Source organism: Neomonachus schauinslandi, chromosome 2, assembly GCF_002201575.2.
Source record: "Neomonachus schauinslandi chromosome 2, ASM220157v2, whole genome shotgun sequence".
NCBI lineage: Eukaryota > Metazoa > Chordata > Mammalia > Carnivora > Phocidae > Neomonachus > Neomonachus schauinslandi.
In genome coordinates this window covers 66,769,493-66,788,666 of record NC_058404.1, presented here as the reverse complement: position 1 = coordinate 66,788,666, position 19,174 = coordinate 66,769,493, and the positions used below count along the sequence as shown (strand labels likewise).

General features: G+C 35.6%; 1 pseudogene; it reads right to left on the bottom strand.

Moving 5' to 3' along the window:
- Positions 1-7,415: 7,415 nt before the first annotated feature.
- Positions 7,416-8,500, bottom strand: LOC110588618 (annotated as a pseudogene).
- Positions 8,501-19,174: the final 10,674 nt, after the last annotated feature.

Genomic DNA, 19,174 nt, shown 5'->3' with positions numbered 1-19,174 from the left:
ATCATACTGGTAATAAGATTTCCTTATGGCTTTGGAGGGTGACTTTTCTTACTTCCAAACATTATGGGCATACCCAAGTTTATTCATAAATAAATATGTTCTCTTTCTAACGTTCCACAGATCATCACATTTCTAAAGAACAATTTCAGAGTCAGAAAAAAGTGGAGAACTTCTGCATATTAGGAAATTGAAAAAGGAAAAAAAGAGCTCTAGAACATCCAGGGATGTCTATAGTGAAGGTCTTTATTCAAGTAATTAATTTTTAATAGAAGACCCTTGGATATCCCTTAAAACTTTTGTCAATTTTGAAGAAGGACTAAGTTTATTCCTTCAAAATAATTTACAAGCTTAAGTGATTCAAAGTAAAGGAGTATATTAAATGCTACAAAACAGGTTGGAAGCATTCAACCTGAGGGGCCAGAGTATCTCACATGTTGTGATCCTTATTCACAACATGAACAATTAACCTTCTGTAATTTCATTAAAAAGATGGATAATGATGAGAAGGGGTAATTAATGGCAGACATCTGCATTTGTTTGTTTTGATCTGCAGTCTTCCTGGGATTTATTTGAAATTTATCAACTGAGTAAGTGTGCATTCTAATTCTCCTAAAGGTATTGATTACCTCATGAAAGCTAGACTGAAATTTGAAACTAAATCAGGAGATTTCTAAGGGGTACTCTTGAATTGGGCTGGTTCTATTTTCTGCCATCATTATTTTCACAATTGCCACAATCAAGAACTACATCAAAAGGAAATTAATTTGCAAATATTCTTATATATAAATATATAAAAATCTGTGCTAAGGGCAAAACTCATTAAATAAAAACACATGATTTTCATTAAAATTTCTTTTGAGAGCTATGAAGGGTAGGTTGGAGTATATCACTGTAAGGTATTTACTATTTATAGCTCTAAATCAAGAGAGAAGTAAATTTTTTTTTTTTTTTAAGATTTTATTTATTTATTTGACAGAGAGACACAGCAAGAGAGGGAACACAAGCAGGGGGTGTGGGAGAGGGAGAAGCAGGCTTCCCGTGGAGCAGGGAGCCCCATGCGGGGCTCAATCCCAGGACCCTGAGCGCCACCCAGGTGCTCCAAGAGAGAAGTAAATTTTTTTTTTTTAAGATTTTATTTATTTATTTGAGAGAGAGAGAGAATGAGAGAGAGCACATGAGAGGGGGGAGGGTCAGAGGGAGAAGCAGACTCCCTGCCGAGCAGGGAGCCCGATGCAGGACTCGATTCAGGGACTCCAGGATCATGACCTGAGCCGAAGGCAGTCGCTTAACCAACTGAGCCACCCAGGCGCCCGAGAGAAGTAAATTTTTAAAAGAAAGAAAAAAAATGTCATCTTATATTAATAAATTCACATTACACTTTTCCAGTAGTCAAGTCAATTGAATTTGATGGCAACAGGATATTTGAGAAGTGCAAGGGTAGGTTCATGACAAATAATAGGCAGATGGGTCTTTAGTGAGGGTCCTTAAAGTATGCCAAGAATGTATAACTTTAAAAAAAAAATTTACCATATAAAATACTCTTAAAATATGGAAGTACTATCTCTTAACGACTTAATTTAAATTCATATTAAATGGCACTGTGCAGCATAGGATTTTAATTGTATCGTGCTACCTGCATTTTTTCATGAAAAAAAAAGTCAAGTATGTTAGTGAAACACATTATGTTACACCATCATGAAGATTTAGGATGAATACAGTATAAAATGTCCCAGAAGTCCTTCAGTTAAAAAAGAAAAAAATAATAATAATTTTATGCAATTCAAGGTTTTCCCTTCCTGATTTTTGCTTCACAATTTTTTTTTAGTGAGAGAGAGAGAATGCACACACTTGAGCAAGGGGTGGGGGATGGGGATGGGGTGAGGCAGATGGAGTGGGAGAGAGAAAATCTAAAGCACGCTTCGTGCGCAGACTGGAGCCTGACAAGAGGCTGGATCTCACCACCCAGAGATCATGATGTGAGCCAGAATCAAGAGTCAGACACTTAAGCGACTGAGCCACCCAGGCACCCCTTTGTTTCGCAATTCATAACTGGTGAAACACACTTTGGAAAGTGTAGTATGATAATTTAATTCAAAAGCTTAACTCTCAAATCATATACTGTTGGAGAGGAGAACTGAACAACTGATAGACCGAAGGAGTTGGATATCACTTTTGACACAACATGAATCCCTATAACACAGTAGTGGGGTTAGAGGAGGTTTGGTGTCAGGACCACCCTCTTCTATAACATCTGTATTTATTCTGCCAGTTAAACTTGGCCTCCCTGGGATGTAACTTTGCTTTTCTTTCACTTGAATTCCCCATCCTATAAATAGGGAAATTTATTGTGGAGGTATCCCCCTTATCTTTTTGTTGTTGTTCTTTCAAGTTTTTATTTATATTCTAGTTTGTTAACATATAGGGAATTTTGGTTTTCAGGAGTAGAATTTACTGATTCATCACTTACATAGAACACCCAGTGCTCATCACAACAAGTGGCCTCCTTCATGCCCATCACTCATTTAGCCCATCCCCTGCCCACCTCCCCTCCACCAGTCCTCAGTTTGTTCTCTATTGTTAAGGGTCTATTATGGTTTGCCTCCCTCTCTTTTTTTCTCTCTTCCCTTATGTTCATCTGTTTTGTTTCTTAAATTCCACATATGAGTGAAATCATATGGTATTTGTCTTTCTCTGACTGACATTTCATTTAGCATAATAAGTTCCATCCATATCATTGTAAATGGCAAGATTTCATTCTTTCCGATGGCGGAGTAATATTCCATTGTGTGTGTGTGTGTGTGTGTGTGCGCCACATCTTCTTTATCCATTCATCTGTTGGTGGACTTTGGGACTCTTTCCATAATTTGGCTATTGTTGATACCCCCTTATCTTTAATCTTCAGTTGAGCTTTTACTTTTGTGGAAACAATCACTATGCCGGAAACGAAGAAAATACTCAAATGGGCTTATAATAAAGCACTGTAACTACAATGTCACTACTAATCAAAAGAAGATTATGGTCAAACTAAATGTGATTCTTTGAAAATCAGAATATATGTAAGAATAAACACAAGAACGCTTTAAATTTCATTTAACCAATATTCAACTAATCTCTAGTTACTTTTGCCACACAGCTATCTTGCACAAACATGACTTTTTTATACTTGCTAATTCTATACTGAAACCCAAACCAGTTGGTTAAAATTACTGAAGATCTAGGGCGCCTGGGTGGCTCAGTTGGTTGAGCGGCTGCCTTCAGCTCAGGTCATGATCCTGGAGTCCCGGGATCAAGTCCCACATCGGGCTCCCTGCTCGGCAGGGGGTCTGCTTCTCCCTCTGACCCTCCCCCCTCTCATGTACTCTCTCTCATTCTCGCTCTCTCAAATGAATAAATAAATCTTTAAAAAAATTACTGAAGATCTAGATCACAGAAAACTGTGTAGTTTGTTTGTAAATGAGTTTATAATTTAAAGTTTCACTTTGCTTTCCAAAGTCTCGTGATATTTTCTTGCAAAAGAAAACATTTAGTGTTCTTTATTACTTTATTACTTAGAATATATATCTAGGTATATCTAGAATATCTTCTTCAAAGTTTCTCAGTAGAAATATAAAATACTATGATATTTATAATGTAGAGATGGAAAAATATCTGGAAAAAAACACAAAAACCTGATGCACTTTTAATAATCACCTAACTATAATCACGCTCCCTGTACTTTCCTTGCTACATGGACCAAGCCATGTGTGAGTGACAAAGGCCTTTTAGCCTGTCTAGCTTAGGCCTGTACCAAAAATCCAACCGAATGGCCTTTAGATCCCTTTTCACTATTTTTTTTTTCCCTTTTGGCTAAATTCTTGACAAATCTTAAGCATAAGAAAACTGTAATCTAAAAATTGATGTAGCAGAGGAAAAAATATTTATTATGAGGCCCTAAAGCAGAGTTGTATTAGTCAATGAGGAAAAACAATGAAATGAAAAAAGCAAACAAATAAAACAAAGGACAAAAACAAAACACAAAAAAATCTTCAAACTCATTTTACCATGTTAGCAGATTAGAATAAATTAACCAACAAACATGGTCTTAAAAAGAGAGTGAAAACCACAAACAAGATTAACTTTAGACTTTTTTCTCTGAATAGTAACTCCATCCCTGTGTTAAATATGGTCTAATTAGGTCATGGATCCCATCATTAATAGTCTTCTGACCGACATGGCCTTAATATTTCCTTCAGTCTGACTAAACTTTAGACAGCTTTGCTTCTGATTATAGGCCCTGATCTCCATTTTCTTAGGGCTTTTATTTTAGAAATCTTGCAAAAGTAAATTCTTTTAATGCTTCTTTGAAATGTAAATCTTCTCATAGCCTCTTGCTAGTTTTGCCACACAATTATGTCTTTCTCAAAGAGTTGGGAGCAAACCGCTTAATGTAATCATCAAGAAAATAGGGCCCCTATCTCCCTGTTTAATGGAGAGTAGGAGCCTAAATTTGGTAAGTACCAATTAGCAAAAATCGGATGACCTAATCACATTGACCAACCTCCCTCTAACGTTCTCCTGTACTTTTCCACTAGTTTACCTCAGTGCTTAAAAATTCTCCCGCCTTTGGTTTCACCAGAGTTAGATTCAATATGTCTTCCCTATTGCAATAGTCTTAAATAAAATCTTCCTTACCTATTTAACTCCACAATCTTTCTTTGATGCTTCCTTTTTTGGAATTAAGAGAGATGTGGCCCAATTTGACCTCCATCTAAAGGCTAAGAATTGTCAATATATTTCTGTAAAACCAAAACTTCTTACGATAATTTTATAAAGAAATATTTTAAAAACTGCCCTTCGTGTGGGAATTAGTTCAACTTTCTTCTTCATCCAACATTTTCGACACCCACTTACAATCAAGGTAATAGCATGGGTTAAGAGACAGGTTTTAACTTTCCTATCTTAATTGGCTCATAAGAACATGTTAACAAAAATAATTTTATGTACATTTCTTCGAATATAATGCAAGGTATGCTATTAAACATAAAGGAAATATTTGCAAATATGTATTTAATTTTGCCTGTTTGTGGACCAGTAACTTAAGCAGCTGGACTTGGATTACCCCTGCCCACCGCCCCACCTCTGTACCAAGAGTCTTAATTCATTCTGGCTGTTCTAACAGAAATGCCATAGACTGGGTGACTTATAAACAACAGAAATTTATTTCTTATAGTTCTGGAGGCTGGGAAATCCAAGATTAAGTCACTGGGACATTCAGTATCTAGTGAGAGCTTACTTCTTAGTTCATAGATTATCTCATTCTTTTTGTTTCTTTATACGGTAGAAAGATCAAGGGAAATCTCTGGGATCTCTTTGAAAAAGGCATTAATCCTGAGGTGCCTGGGTGGCACAGTTGGTTAAGTGTATGAGTCTTGGTTTTGGCTTAGGTCGTGATCTCAGGGTTGTGAGTTGGAGCCCTGCAACAGGCTCCACACTTAGAGTCAGCTTGAGACTCTCTCTCTCTCCCTCTACCCCTCTCCTCCATGCGTGCTCTCTCTCTCTAAAATTAAAAAAAAAATAGGGGTGCCTGGGTGGCTCAGTCAGCTAAGTGTCTGCCTTTGGCTCAGGTCATGATCCCAGGTCCTGGGATCGAGTTCCGCGTCGGGCTCCCTGCTTGACGCAAGCCTGCCTCTCCCTCTCCCACTCCCCCTGCTTGTGTTCCTTCTCTCGCTGTCTCTCTCTCTCTCTCTCTCAAATAAATAAATAAAATCTTAAAAAAAATAAAAAAATAAATAAAATTAAAAAAATAAAAATAAAAAGGCACTAATCCCATTCACGAGGACACCACCTTCATGACTTAATTATCTATCAAAGTCTCTACCTCCAAATACCATCACATTGGGGATTAGATTTCAACATATGAATGGGGGAGGAGCACATTCAGTCAACAGCACCAGATAATCTAACTTTATTAATATCTGTAACTATATTCACACACAAAAATTTAACTATGGCCACAATTATTGAATCAACACTGCTATATTTGACATACTATCATTGTTTAGTGTTTTGCAACAAAAGTTCATTACCACTCCCGTACCCTACAGAGCCTTTTTATACGTCTTTTTTCCTAATTGTCCAGTTTCCATCAAGAAATTTTAATACCACAGAGATACTGTATATCTATTTATGTACTGTGGTGCTTTGGAAGGCCATAAACCATTGTAATAGCTAAGATATGATGGCTCCAGAGAACTAATTCTTATTCCCTTAAAGGTGATAGGACTCCCTTTAAGAATGCATGGTTTACAGCGCTCACCATAGCACATACCCTCCCCAATGTCTCAGACCTGTACCTCTGAAACAAATAATACATTATATGTTAAAAAAAGAAGAAGAAGAAGAAGATAGTAGGAAGGGAAAAATGAAGGTGGGGGAATCGGAGGGGGAGACAAACCATGAGAGACTATGAACTCTGAGAAACAAAGTGAGGGTTCTAGGGGGGGAGGGGGATGGGGGGATGGGCTAACCCCGTGATGGGTATTAAAGAGGGCATATATTGAATGGAGCACTGGGTGTTATACGCAAACAATGAGTCATGGAACACTACATCAAAAACTAATGATGTAATGTATGGTGATTAACATAATAAAATAAAATTTTAAAAAATAAAAGAAAAAAATAAAAACATACAGAAGTTAAAAAAATAATGCATGGTTTAAATAATTCCTTTGATAAGGTACAAATCATACTATATAATATGACTAATATAAAAACAAAATCTATCTCTGCCAATTAATTGACACATATATTATATAAACATCATTACTTTCACCAATTTAAAATGCCATCTTAGTTTACTAGAGTCAGACAGGAGAAAGTGAGAGGGCAGTTTGTGGGGGAGGTGACAGAGTTTCAGATCACACTTGGGTAGGACATAATTTAATATGTTTATGCCTAGAAAATATTACCTAAATGAATCTATATATAAATGATAATGACCATAGTAAAAGTAGTTAAAAGGACTGAAGAAATATTGAAAGGAATAATTAATTCCCTAAAAAGCAGCTTTGTGCATTCATTATTATCCTCATTCACATCTGTTTCATTATATATGTCTTTTTATACGATGTTGAAGAAAAACAGATAATTTTCTATTCACCCTGGAAAGTCCCACAGCATGTCAATAATTTTCTTCTGAGTTCTTTTTTTTTTTTTTTTTTTTTTTTGCACATAGCTGGATGGCCTACCAGGTCCTTTATGCAGTTGAATTTACAAGGTGACATCAAGTTAAGACAAAGTTCCAGCTTGGATGCCTTCATCTCCCTCCCCTGAACCCTGGTCCATGGCTGCCAAATCTCGAAGGGGTTTGGGATAGGGTGCTTGGTCATGGGAAAAGCTGCTATGGTTGTCCCAGCACATGGGTAGAGGGGAAGGTTTCATTTCTTCACAATCTGAATGACATCCTTGTCCTCCAATGTATGATCTTTACCCACTTTTTGAGGACTGTGTTTCACAGACAGATGCCAGACCAGAGCATATTTAAATTCTTTGATAAGATTTTTGTGAATCTTCATGCAGAAATCCTCCACTGTAGTCCTAGAGTAAGGCAGCACCACTGGGGATGTATAATCTGGCTCCTGGCTTTTGGGTTTGGTGTAAATCCTCACTAGTTTCAGATAGTCCCAGATGTTTTCCAAGAGGTCATCAAAATTCCAGCGGTGATGGGCAGAGATGGGTACACAGTGAGACACCTTATAGATGATATCCAATTCCTCGGTGGAGATCTGATCAATCTTATTCAACACATAGATACAAGGGATATAAACTCTGTTTCCTTCTACCACGTCGATGAGGTCATCTGCTGTGGCATCACTACGTAGTGTTACATCAACATTGTGAATTTTGTATTCAGCCAGAATGCTCTTCACAGTTTCAGCATCCAGCTCACTCTGAGGGCAAGTGGCCATGAGATTAATGCCTCCTTTATCCTTCTTCTTAAAGCCAATGTTGGGGGGTTTGCGGTTCCAGCTCATTTTCAATTATCTTTTTTGTGTCCCAAGGGTTTCAGGACATCCAGAACAATCATGATCAAGTTATGTGTTCGGGCCACTGCAATGACTTGACGGCCTCTACCTTTCCCATCCTTGGTAGCCTCAATGATACTTGGAAGATCCAGGAGCTGGATCTTGGCACCTTTGTATCTGATGTCACCAGGCACAGTGGTCAGAGTAGTGAACTCATAGGCTGCCACCTCAGAATATACCCTTGCCAGGTTACTAAGCAGTGTTGACTTCCCCACTGATGGAAAACCCACAAACCCAATTCAAGCATCACTTGTCTTGGCCACATCAAAACCTTCTCCTGGCCCACCACCACTACCACCTTTTGGGGTAATGAGCTCTCAACGAAGCTTATTAAGGCGAGCCTTAAGCAGCCCTAGGTGGTGTGCTGTGGCCTTGTTCTTTTGAGTCCGAGACATCTCGGCTTCGATCTCCGCAATCTTGGCTAAGGTGCTGTTCATGGTGGCGAGTCACAGGGGGTTGGGGGAAGAGCATAGTGGCCTCCACACAGACTACTTCCCCTCACACTTCTTCTGAGTTCTTAGTGAGAGACTTTAAATTTCAATAAAGAATATTCTTCCATTTGGGGACTCAGGAAGAGTTTGCAGCAGTTCATTCCCAGACAATATTTTATGGCATCATTATACCAAAATTTTCACCAAATAATTTCACTCAAATAATTCAATAAGAAAATACCTCTGTAAACTGTTTTCTTGATCTTTATAGCATCAATTAATTAATGGCAGTCTTTTAAAAAATCTTCCCACAATAATATGTTGTTGAATCCAGTTGTTTTCAATAATTTCATTATATCAATGATTCAGTCAGAATAATTAAATGAGCTTATTAATGTCATTGTCATTCATGAGCTTATTAATGTCATTTTAAATTATATTGTGACATACATTTATCTTTTTAACATATAATTTGACTCTTTTCTATTCGTAGTACTTTCCCACAAAGTCTGGTCTACATATGCGGTGTGTAATAGGATATTTAGTGACTAATTTTCAATACCTTCATAAACACAATTCCTGAAACAGTAAGATCATTCAACTGAAGGCAATTTTTTGTTGTTTAAATTTTAGACACTTGTTTTGGTTTTGTATTCATTGGTATATGTAAAATATGCTAAAGTAACATAAGAGGGAAAAAAACATGATTTAATATTATTTAGGTACTTTAAAAAATATATTCTACATGTCAATTATACATATTATACATATGGTAAATATAGAATACATATAGCATAATAATTCAAGCCTTAAACCTTTGACAATATATTTTGTTATTAAATGTAAATACATGGAAACTTAAGCCGGGGGGCATTGAACATACATACAACTAAAGACACAGACTCTGGAATCAAATTTCTAAGTTTGAACCTGAGCTCTGACATGTACTCTCTGGATGACCTTTGTCTAATAATTATTAGCCACTAGTTATGTATTCTCCTTATTTCACTTTCCTTCTCTGTGAAAGAGGGATATTAATAGTATATGGATAGAAAAAAAAAAAAGACATGAAACAGTTTATATGTGGCAGACCAAATGAAATGAACCTCCAGAGGAAATCAAAATAGATAACTTTAGTATTAGGGATTGACTGGAAAAAAAATAGTAAGACGTTTCTGGTGAGGGAATGTTCTATATCACGATATGAGTTGAAAAGATGGATGCATTTGTCAGAAATTATCAGTTTGTCCCTAATATCTCTTAATTTCATTTATGCAAATGATACCTCAGTGATGTTTAAAAGATGATGATGATAAAAATACTCAATATAATTTCCAGCAAGTATAGAGTGACTGTCTCATAGTAATCAATTACTGACAGCCTTGAAAGTGAGGGCTTGGCTGTGTCCTCACTTCGCCTATGATGATAGTGGCAAATAGTAGCTTTGAGCTTCTCCTTCCTTCCTTCACGCCACAGATATTTTTGAGTGACTTCATGTGCTGATACATCAGAGTTGAACAGGACATAATCCCTGTCTTTAAAGAGCTGGTAGTGGAGCTAATGTTGGCATTTCTCTTTTTTTTTTATGTTGACATTTATTAATTTGCCTCCTCATCTGTAGGAGAGTGTGATGCTGGTAAGCACCCTCTTAACCTTAAACTAAGTAGAAGAATTCATTGTTCATGAACCAAAAACATAGAGCTACTCTGACTTTAGGTATTCCTGGATTTAGAGACCAAAAATACGGTATTTTGGGCTCATATTTTCCTCTGTCCATTGACTCTGCTTTTCTTTGCATGTTCTTTCTTTCTGACTCCTTCATCAGACCAGGGAAATTTGTGGTAATCCACTTACTGACACAAGTATTCATCTTCAAGAAAGAGAGACCTTTTATTTCCCAGGGTACATATGCCAAAACATCTGTCAAAAAACTAGACCGAGCTTGACTGTCTAGCTATATGGCATGGACAGTGGGTAGGATTATCTTCACATAAATCATATGGAATAGATTTTCAACACCAGGAAAATAGATGATGGAGACACTAATTACAACAAAACGACTATCAGACACATCATTCCACACTGAGACAGCATAATGTGGAAGGTAGAAACTACAAAGCCTGGATGGATACAAAAGCAAGTTTTGCAATTTATTTACTCTGTGTTTTATCAATTTACTTAAAATCTCGCTGCTTCTGTTTCATTATTGCAAAATCCTGGATTGTGATACTATTCACCTTACACTGTTGCCTTATAAGGCAATACAAAGAGTACTTAAAATGGCATCTGTCACTACATAATTGCTTGCATAATGTAAAATCTAAACTCTATGATATTATAGTTAATTAGAATTGGTGTTATTTTTGCCCTCATCTTCACACTAGTAGCCAGAAACTATAGAAATATTTTGAAATCCATAAATGCCTCAGCAAACCATGAAATTGAAATCATGTTTCTGAGGAATAATCATACTAAATAGGCCTTCATCCAGTTTATTTCGCTAGAGTTTAATTTTTTTAATAACATAAAGAATATGATGCAATGTCTCCCTAAACATGCCAATTTGGGAAATATCGTCATGCTATATATAGACAAAACTGAGGTGTGTTTTAACTGCTATGACACTACAGATGTAAAATAAATAATTGCTTGCGTTGTTACAGGAGAAAGTTGATTTCAATAAAAATTAGTGTTCAAATGTAGCATCTCATAAATGTCAAGTTATATTTTAGCTAAAATTTGCTAAATGTGAGTTACTTCCAGGGTCTTAAAATACTGAGATATCAAAGGAGTCTTTCTCATTCCTCTGTGGAATATGGTTATATTTCTAGAGTAATTTAGAAGCCTAGAGACCTCAGGAAAGTCCACTCTCGTTGGTCTCTTTATAGTTGCATATAAATAGCTGGTCACTGTGATATTTTGTTTTATGTTTTAATAGCAATGGTGAAGACATATGTATCCCCACTGACTTCTTGGATTACATCTTGATCAAAAGTAAAAGTGCTTTATCACTACACTTCGTGCCACACGTAATTTCCTTTGGATCCTCGGAGAGTCCAGCAATTTTACACTTTTCACTTGAGGGAGCCACTTCTGGTGTAAAAAGAAAATAAAAATAAAACACCAACCAAAAGAGTTAATGCCTTATTTTTCAACGTTACATCCATCAAAAGACTTGTTCTGGTCAAACACAGAACAGCTGTAAAATGTAAATGAAGGGTTAGAGTCAAATATATCCTAATTGCCTTTTTCAATACCATCTGTTCATTTGCTGTGTTTGGTAAAGTACCACTAAATATGTAAAAACAAGTTCATTACACAATATTACTCAAAAAGATGCCATGTATTAGTAAAGATTATGGAAACTTGTTTATGTTGGCTTCCAGAAATATATTAAAGAAATAAAAACACATTTATCTATAAATGAATTAAATGCATCTATTCCTACTCATGTTCAGCTTTATTTTGGTTTGTTAATATGTAAAATATTAAAAATAAGGAGGTTGACCTTGAATTAAAATATATGGCATTATTTATGATAGAAAAATAATCATTGCCACCACAGTTGAACAAATTAAAGGGGGAAAGTAAACCTAAACCAAGTGTTTTGTCTCCATGCTGAAGAAATAGTTGATGTTTGAATTCATTTACTTAATTTATACATCTTTGTGTATGTATACAAAGCTAGCGATTAAAAGACTATTGATTCAGCCACAGAAAAATAGTCTGTTATGTTGTTCTTTTCTCAACATAATGAGAGACCAATTTTTTTTTTCCAACAAACACAGAAGATTCTTCTTTTTTCGGGACGTGAAGTTAGGGAAAAAGGAATGCTAATAAAAATAATTAAGTACTTACCAAATGCCAGGTGCTTATCAAATATCAAGTATAGTGTGCCAGAAATGTTAGTGGAGGGCTTAAATCCATAGGCTTTGGAGTCAGACATAATTCAAATTTGAGCCATACCTTGTATGGTGGTGTTAGGCAAGTTTTTTACTTCTCTTCAAGCACCATTCCCTCAAGTGTAAAGTAGAAATAATACTATCGCTACCTTAAGTGATTTCTGTATTAAATAATATACAAAAACTTTAAGTGTCTACAATATACTTGATAAAGTACTTTATATCATTACTTCATTACTATTTTGTTTACTCTTCCCAGCTAACCAGAGACATAATATATATATCCTTATTATACGAATTAAGAAAAGTGAAGTCCAGAAAATTAAAATGACTTGACTGAAGTTATGCAGCCAGTTAAGGTAATCTGAACCCAAAACTTTAAAACCTATTGGTTTTTTATTATATTATACTTTTGTCCATTTCTTATTTTTTGGTGTCTTTTAGGCAATGAGTGTTTTGCCCATGCACTGTACAGCTCATTGTGTAGAAAATGGACAGGCTATTCACATAAAGAACATTAAGTTTACAATTTTAGTGCACATCACAATAAAATTATCATTTAACAGTTACTTTCTCTCTCTTCTTGGCACAGTAAAAAGAATTATCCCACTTAATTTTCAGATCATCCTGAACAACTGGTATTATTCCTTTTTATTTTACAGTGAGGAAATGGATCACAGGGGACAGTGATTTGTTTATGATCAGGCAACCAATGTGCAAAAGATCCAATACTTGAAACCGTGTCTCTCCTACTCTAAAGTTTATAATATAATCATAAAGCAACACTATTCCCCATGTGGGTCCAGCAAATAAGGCCAGGTTTATATATTCAAGAATTGCTCCCACCAACATAAATTGCCACATTCACGTCTACTCTGAGAAGAATTTTCCTGGGTGTTACAATGTACGATTATGAATTGCAGCTTTCATATTTCAAGTAGAAATACTAAACAGGTGGAAAGTTTAAAAGACAAATATCTCCTCCTTCTTAATGTCCTTAGAAGCAATCAGAGTTCTTAAACTGTTGCAGTTTTTTGATAGCTTTGAAGTAAACTGAAGATCGAAGGAAGCAGCATGAAAGGCTAGAACTTGCACACCTTCGGAGAACTATTATTCATATAAAGAAAATTCCAGCTGTATACTTTGAAATATGGTTACAAATAAAGAAGAGGACAAGGACTTCAGTCCACAAAAAATCCTGTGAGTTTTGGATTTGCTTAGCCAGAGTTCACAATTACAAAATATGCCAATACCTTATAATAAATCCATATAAAATTGTGTATCTACATCATAAATACCCTAAACTTTTGCCCCATTAATTCTGCTTCTCTGGTTAAATCTTATCCAATATCTATGCCAAACTTTTTCTTACTCAGTTGAGGCTCCCTGGTTAGAGCAAGCAAATTATAAAAATAGTTTGGTGCCTACAGAGTCTAGATAGTTTTTAATTGTGTGGTGGATGGTGGGATTCCTTCCTTAAGTTCATAGACAGCACCTCAGCCAAACTACTTGCAGATGTTATTTTCCTTTTCAAATGTGTGATTTCCATAAGTTTATAAGATATTCTTCTTTAATGGCAAAAACATAAAATTGATTTTTGTGTTCCAAATAACCATGAAAATGTCATGCTGAATGATATGTTGGCATATTCGATGAGAAAGAACAAAATAGAGGTAGGTATTTTGCAAATGCCAGTGGTGGTGGTATTATTTTTAGTTATACCCATTTATACCCATTAAAAAATAATTTGACATTGCTTGTGAAGGTAAACCAAAATAGAAGTTAAATCCAAGTTGTAAGGAATGATTTAACATGATTACAATATTCTGAAAATACATTGATCAATAATATAAAAATGTAAAAAAATTGTTACTTCTATATTTCTCTTATCTTAAAATTAATCCAGTTATCCACATTTTTATTTTTTGGTTTTAAAGCAAGTGTAATCTCTTTGATAATTAGGAGTATGCAGAAAATAAACTGAACTTGTTATTTTCATGTGTGATTTATTATATTTTCATTAAACAAAAATTTTAAGTCAAAGACCCTAGAGAAATCCAATGATTTGACTACTATTTTTTAATAATGTTATCATAAAATGACAACCGGAAGCTTCTAGGTCATTTGTATCATATCAAATTTCAAGAATAATCAATGACACAAGACAACCTCTTGTTGATGGCATTCTTGCTTAAAATTATTGAAAGATCACATTCATGACTTAATTCAAATACAAAAATCACTTTTAGTACTCAACATAAATATAAACTATGCATATTACTGTTTGATTTCCACTGGTTACTTTTATTTTAGTGCATGATAACAGGAAAATTGTGTATCATACAATACTCTGACTCTATATAAGGGTTTTGACATGCTTAATATATTATTCTTAAGGAGTTAATGGGTTAGCATAAAATGAAACCTCTAGAACCAGCTTTGTCACTGTGATGTTCACATTCGATCAGTTGTTAAATATTTGAATATCATATTAATTTCTTTATCAGCACTCTTTTCTATTAGCCAGTATGCAAACACAGAGATGTTTCATATTTAAATGCATCACCCAAAGACTATCCTATTTATATTCTAGCTCCTCGCATTTGTCTTCCTAGCGGGATTTTGTATGATTTCTCTGGGGCACCTTTAATGACACTATACTAGGAGGAATTTGACTGGTCCCTTAGAATCATTTAGATAAAATTTAGAGACTAGTGAATGGGAGTAGACTTGCTGAGGAATGAACAAGAAAACTATAAAATTTATATACATACACTCTCTCCTAAAGTAAGCAACTCAAACATAAGGAGGTAAATTGTTCATGTAACAATGGTCCTTGGATAAGCTTCCTTATTTCAAACAAAGCAAGAGCAAAACCATCTCTAGCCTCCAAAGAATTTATGATTACATGACACTGGTGTCAAAATAACCCAGTGTTGATAGGCCCAATAGCCAAAGTAGTTCCTCTGTGGCATCATATCCTGTTCATAGAGAGAAAATTCGTGGTTATATTCCCAAACTTCAACTCTTCCCTGGATACAGGGAATCAGGTCAAGAATATGGAAAATGTTTCCTTCAACCCATTAGTCCTTGCCTTTAAGAATCCAGTGGATGAGGTATCTAATTTATTTTAGTTATCCAAGTCTAGCTAAATACTTTAGGTTTGCAATTACAAACCTAAAAAAAAAGTTGAGTTCCATGAAACTTGGAGTATTGAGCACTGTATCTTTGTAGTGTGCTCCCACTTGCTTGTCGTATTCCTCACAGGTATGCTCCCCAAGAACTTATCAGTAGCTTTCTCTATGGGAGAAACACGTGGAAGCCTATGGGTGTGAAAGAACATATAAAGAAGCTGGAGGGGCTGAGGAAAGTTTCTGGAATGATCCTTAATGTGGTATAATCTCCTTGGGAACCTGCCAATAGCTAATTCTCTGGGACAGAGATTGCAGAAAAACCAGAGAACTGAGGCTAAAACTGAAAGTAGAGTTAGAAGTTTTATAAGGATGAACATGTTGTTGGTATAGTAGCAGATAGTCTTTAGAAGTAACTAGCTAGGAGATTGGAATGAGTAGTCACTAGAGAGGACTGCCTCTTAAAGATCAAAATTGTTAATTCTCATTCCTAATATCTACCATACAATGTTCCTTGGGGTGGAGGGTAACTGCTGTTCTATTGGCTCAGTGTGAATGTGCCAAAACAGCAACTGGAATTTCTTGTTATGATCTTTGCTGAAGGCTAACAAAAATGCTAGTAAAAAATTCCACCAAAGAAAGGCAACCAATATTCAGGTCCTCTACCCTGACAAAACTGAAAGTCTAAGAGTTTGGGAGGGTGGAGAATCTTGAGGAATAGTGTATTTCTGCTTCTCTGTTTTCAGAACTTCTTTGAATAAAGTAGGTAGATGGATGGTTTCCATTGCCTAGAGGAAGGATAGAGGAATGGACAGAACTTAGACACTGATTTCATTTTAGGTGGCTCCAAAGCTACTCTCTTGTGTTTTCAGAGATCACATATGGTGACAGAATGCTGTGTTCTGGGTATGAAAGAAGGTTAATAGTCAACGAGGAATAAAAGCCCCATGGATTAGTCAAGCACTGCCAACCCCAGGAAGTGGATAGTAGGTATAATCTCTCTCTCTCTTTTCTTATTCTTAATTCAATTAATTATATCTCCTGATAGAAGGACTTGTATTTGATTATTCTTTAAGATTAGGGGTTGACTGGGAAAAGATAAAGTTTTCTGTAAGATTAATGACCATCACAATTCTCTTTGTATTGTGCAGTAATGTCAGCTTGTTCTATTACCAGGCACTATGAGAATCTGTAAAGAATCTCAGCATCCTTCTAGATTTTCCAATGATATCTGCGCAACTACTGAGCAGCTGGTACCCAAGTTCAGACTATCATTTTACCATTTTTAAGAACACTCAAATATTTTCTGTATAAAAACTGTCTAGAACATCTTTTAGAAAAAAATTTCTTTCCTAGAGCACAATGTTATTTCTAGTAGTCTGGCCCAAACATTCTTCTCCAAAAGATGCCAAGAGAGCAGGAACAATTTTTTTTTTCAATTTGTCAGTAACTTTATTCTTATAATTCTAATTGCTAAATATGATACCTGATGGTGTTTGTCTGAGCCCTTCCCTCAGCATGTGGTAATAAATTCTTCACGTAAAATCCACCAAAATCGCAATCATTTCTTTTCATCTTTTTTAACACACTTCTAGACACTGAAGAGTAGGAATGTGGAGGAGAATTATGACACAGTTTTTGTCATGTACTTTGACTTAAGCAAAGTGATATATATTTTCTGGACCGAGGAGTAAAATGTGTTACATATTAACACATTTTGTGGCCTCAAATCTTTAAACATCCACTACTATGGACCTTACAAATTCTCACATAGTGAATTTTTATGTTCTAAACTAGCTCATATGTAAACAATTGCAAAACTATTTCCTAACCATAGTAGTATGTGTACATACCAATTCATGTAATTCATGGGACATCATGTAATAAAAGTTACCCAAATGTTTTGGGTTTTTTCATTTGTTTTGTTTTGTTTTTTGTTTTTCTAAGTAGGCTCCACACCCAGTGTGCGCCTGGAACTCAGGACCCTGAGCTCAAAATTTGCATGCTCCACAGACTTCCAGGTAGGCACTTCTACCCAAATTTCTAATAATAATACTGGCAACTTCATCATGATTTTCTTTCTTTTTTTTTAAGATTTTATTTATTTATTTGTCAGAAAGAGAGAGAGAGAGAGAACACAAACAGGGGGAGCGGCAGGCAGAGGGAGAAGCAGGCTCCCTGCCCAGCAAGGAGCCCGATGTGGGACTCGACCCCAGGACCCTGGGATCATGACCTGAGCCGAAGGCAGACGCTTAATCGACTGAGCCACCCAGGTGTCCCCCATCATGATTTTCATAGCAGCTTCCCAAATCCTAGAATTTATGGTATTGACTGACAAAGCAAGGCAGAAAACTAAAATTATCTTAAATATTGACCTTATTTCATCATCCAAAAAGAAGTCCAAATTCTTAAGTGAATTTATGTTCTTGAAGTTGTGGGGGAAAATAACAAGTGTGCTATTTTATGAGGGAGATACTTTAGATTTCTGAATTATTGAAAAGCAAATGATTAATCAATAAGTTGGTATTACACTTAAGTTCTAAAATCTCAGATAAATGCCCAGAAAGAAACCTAATAAATTTGAGGGGACAAATGTCTAAACCTCTACTCTGAATTACTAAAGAAGCATACAGAAAAGAATTAAAATGGAATTATATACTTTGCCTGTATCTATGAAAGATTAGTAAAAGGTATATCTAACTCAAAATCCATGTCAAAGTTTTTCAAAATTTGCCCTTTTCTACCTTTTTGACACATATCTTCTGAAACTTCTCATCTATCTTAATCTCAACTCACTAATATCAATCTTGTTTCACAAGAGTGTTTTTCTGCTTTGTGCCTTTCTCCTTGAACCTTTTAAGTTGAGCAACCTAACCTCCTTTCCATTGATTACAAATACATTTCTTATTCAGAATACCAAGTAGCGATGAAAAATCACTGAAGACTGATATAGTGAGTCTAGAGGTCAGAAATAAGAGGTACAACTCTCAATATTTGCATGCAATTCTTTTTCAGTTCCCACATATATTTGCCACCTGACAACTGTCTGATATGAATGAGAAGTTTCAGAAAATAAAAGCCTAAGAAGTTAGGGATCATGTGGAAAACCAGCATAGCAATAATCTCTCTATATTTTCTTGTTTCTGCTATGTATTACAGGAATGTCCATGACTGTTCTGGGAGAGATATTTATTTTCCTTCCACAAATGAGACTCAGAAAGTACTATGGTTTTTATTATCCACAATGCTATTCCTCATAAAGTGTTACCTTGAAAATTGAGAAGCTTCTTTTCTTTTCACATGTACTCCATAAAGTGCAAAATGCAAGATGCCATAGCTAGAAGTTTGCAGTTTTAAGATAATTTTTTTATTAATTAAAATAAACAAAGTGGATTTAAGATATTTGGAGAGAAAACATTTCCACACTGCTTGCCAAGATTCAGGCTATAGCCGCCTCGAAGTGTGTCTATTATCTGCCCTTGGGTTTAATGGCATGTGTGGAGTCAAGAAAGTTCATGTTCACAAACATGGTTTCCACTGATATCCATGAATGATGCTGGGATTTAAAATGTGTATTTAGGGGTGCCAGGGTGGCTCAGCAGGTTAAGCATCTGACTCTTGATTTCAGCCCAGGTCATGATCTCAGG